Consider the following 4,125-nt stretch of genomic DNA (forward strand, 5'->3'; position numbering starts at 1 on the left):
TAAGGAGTTAACATAACCACCAATCACAATTCATGAAGAACACTCCAAACTCTGACGTACTTTCATGACATGAAGTAGATAAAATTGCAGAAGAGTTTCAATCAAAGCAACGATAGCAGGTTAATACCATTCTTAATCATATGCCTTAAATAGAAGACTTAACTCAAATGTTCGTCTAGTCCTTTTTGAAACATGGTCCTGGCTTATCTCAAGATAGGACCTTCTAAGATAGATAGCCCGTTCATGGCGATTACACAAATTAAACCTTTACCAACTACTATTACGGTTGGGTATTGCACAGTCATCAGAAGGAATGTCAATCTTCCAAACCATAATACAACCTTCACAGTTTTAACCATCATCACTGTATTCTTTTGGCACAAGCGCCTATAATTATCCTCTTACCTTTAAAGTGTCGGCCACCTCTTTAGCCTTTCCTGATAGTAAAATTTCCTTACAGTCAATGTCATTTTAACCACCTCCAAATAAATTTTCTACCTTATTTCAATCACAGCTTATGTGAAAATGCTTTCCTTAAAATCTGATGAGTAAAAATAAAAAAAAATCACCATTTTTTTTTCCATAAGTTATTGCCTCAGTCTTTAGAGGTTAATCACTGTCATGACTGACTCTCAATCATAATTAGAACATCTTTTATCTTAAGTCCTAATTGCCCTGAACAATTTCGACCATTACTGGTTCGATCCATACTTTCTCGTGGTTTAACACGTGCCCCACTTGGCAACATTATAATTATGTCATATTTCCTTTATCAACATTTTTATTCTTGAGAATTTTGAATATTTCCTTTCTCCTTGTAAAACCTCTAAGGTTATCCTTTAATCGTTCCTCCTGTATTCCCTATATACAGGGCATATCAAAATACCACTTACTAATACTAGAACCATTGTCTATATACTTCTGAAGAATTTCTCCACTGATCCTTAAAGGTTATTATTACCTTAATCCTTTCCAATTCATACTGTCAAAACTCATACTATCCCTATTAAGGGTGAAATTCCAACCTTTATGCATTCCTCGAGGATTCATTTTAAGTTACCGATGTTCTATCCTTAATTCCACCTTTAAAAGGTACATGCATCCTTCCTTGGATAAATCAAGTCATATATCCCTGATAAGGGTATCTTATTCAATCATTCCCACCTCGATAGTATATGCCTAATTTCATAATAGCATCCTTATTCAAATTGAGGTCAATCCATATGGCCTCCAAAAGATAACAATGGTCATCCGCTTTTCTTTCCTGATTTGGTAATGATAACATGGATGTTTGGAAGATATTGGTCATGTTCAACGTGAACTTCTTCTTAATAATTCCTTATTTACTTTTGTTGTTTATCTCAACAGTCACCTCAATGTTGGGATACCTCCCATACCTGGCGTCTCCCTTTCTGGGTATCGAGCCACCGGTCTTACATTTCACATTATTGAAGGTCACTTCCTTCATCCAATTTTTCCTGATTTCTTACTTTCTTGTCTCCTCAGTCTATCCGTGTCTCAATATTTATCCTTCGAACTATCTCAAGGTTTCCTCGAATCCTCCCAACTTAAAGGGGGTACAATATATGTATCTCTTATGCCTTCAACCATCAATTTTAACTCATGGTGGATCATCATCCTGACGATTACATACTTTTCTATTTCTATTGCTATGAGTCTTTAGGGTTTCCTCATACCCAACTCCCTTATCATTCCTCAAACTCTATTGCCTTTATATTCCTTTCCACTTCAGTTTCTTTTTATTTTCCTTTCTCTTATCATTATTTCACAAATCAATCACAATATAAGCATTGATTTCAAACATCCCGTCATTCTGGATTCGTGTCCTCAGAACGAATCTTGACAACTTTTACAACTTAGATTCATAATTTATCATACTTGTCTGCCTTTGTTCTGGCTCTAAAGCTTTTACACTATCTCCTTATCTTTGGGAATTACTTTCCCGAAAACAATTGACTGGACTTAAATCAGTTTATTCTAACCTCTGGCTCCGTGCCTTTCTTGGTCTTTCACCAACGGGTGGTCTCTCTCTTAGGAGGGTAAGTGACAAAACAGTCTTTTGTGGTTCGTCAATCATTTAGAGTCTCAAATGATTCATCTATTTCCTTTAGCCAGGCTCTTGCCTCGACTGGGTCAGCTTGTTCCTTGGAACTCTGAGAGCTTAGCGACTTAAAGGTCATGAAAGAATTTCCCACCGCACTGTCTCCTCAGGGTGGTGGTTGGGGATAATAGTCTAAGTTCTCTTTAGACAGGTCCATGAATTGCCGTATAGGGGTACCATCTCGGGTCTCCTTTCCTTACTCGACTTTTGATTCCTCAGTCTAAATATTTCTTCCTACTCCCCATAATTGGAGTCATCTTTTAATTTAAAATCTTCATTTTCCACTTTATTATATTCCGGGTTCTTTAAATTTTAATTGCAACCTCCCTGATTATTACGTTCCAGGTTTGCCCTTAATCTTTTTCCTTGTGGGGGCATATTACTTGGAAAATTTTGAGAATCTCCGGATATTTGTCTTACTTACTTTGCTTAAGTCTTCCCCTTCGTTTAGTCCTTGCACGATTGTAAATCATGAATTCTTAAGTTCGATAAACTTCATGACACTCTCTTAAGTGTTAATAGAGCAATTAACAATGTGATTTATCACAAACAAACTGACCTGAACTGAAATTAACGAATAAATACATAACCATTTGTTCGAGGGTACAACAACTGAACATATTACAGAGGGTTACATCATTTGAACTTATCGCTCCTATCCCAAAAGTACTACCGTAGATAGTCATCTCATCATTAAAACTAATCATTCATCACTTAGGCTAATCCTCCAAAAGCGGTGCTACATGAAACCCTTGTTTGATTGCTCTGGCTCTACACACTACCATGGATTAAGAGATGCGAGCACGCACGACATCCCTAACCTGCTCCATCACAGAGGTGATGAGGTCTAAGATAGTCGCAAGTAGAGCCGGATCGACCTGACCCTCAAGATGGCCTCTAGCTGTAACACGGGTGGTAGCCTCAATCCTTTCCATGCTATACGCTAATCCTGCCGGAAGTATCCCTCCCTCAATCCTTGGTGCAGTAAGTCGATCCAACAGATCACTCCTAACATTACGGGCCTCAGACAGGCCACCCAAAGTCATATAATAATTGGCGATAAGAGAAGCCTGAGTGGTAGCATCTAGCAGTCCATGGGGTGCGGGTGGTGCAGACCCAGGAGATCCAAAGGGATAACCAAGCACGGTATCAGGTGACAATGGTTCAGGGGATAAAGGTGGCATTTCCTCAGTATGTGCTGGGCTCTGTACAGGGGATGGGTCAGGAATTGGTGGAACCTCATGGATGTCTACAGGAGCCTCTGAAAGAGGGTCTGATACTGGTATAATTGGGGTCGTGGAAGGCCCCACTCCTTCTGCCCTCATTAACCTTTGTGCCCTTGGTAACTCTTCATCCTCTAGGGCCACCCTCGCGGCCATTCTTGCTCTGGTAGTCGCCCTGACTATGGTCATCAGTTCCTCAGCGGTCCTCTCTTCATTCTCATCAGGATCCTCCATGAGATCCTCCTCAGCCACAATCCTTTCCGGAATAACATCCTCAACCGCAACATTCTCTATCTGAACCTCATCCGATCCCTCATTAGGGTACTCCATCGGATTCACAATTTGATCTCCAACTTGTAATAAAACATCCTCATGTTGATGCTCCTGAACCTCAAGGTTCGGTGCTCCGCTGCCCTATACGAGAACGAACTACGTTACTATCACGATACTTATAAGGGTTCCCGTAAGGGTTTTAACTGTCAGTACTACGTTAGGTAGTCCGACTATGAACTTGGCAAGAGTTCTTTTTATCTTAGTGAACTTATTATCTTAACGTCCCATCATCTCTGAGGTTTATAATGCTTGGCTCTGATACCATTTCTGTAACACCCCCAAATCCGGGGTCGGGGATCCGGGTTGTCACGAGTTCCATTTCCCTTAACAACACCCAATCTTAATAAATAATCAACTACTCTGTACTGTGACCCCACAATAAACACACACACCACAAGTTATAGTCTCAGAGATGAATATCCAAAATAATCACAAGTCGTTTTATTC

This window comes from Apium graveolens, chromosome 3 (genome assembly GCF_009905375.1).
Source record: "Apium graveolens cultivar Ventura chromosome 3, ASM990537v1, whole genome shotgun sequence".
NCBI lineage: Eukaryota > Viridiplantae > Streptophyta > Magnoliopsida > Apiales > Apiaceae > Apium > Apium graveolens.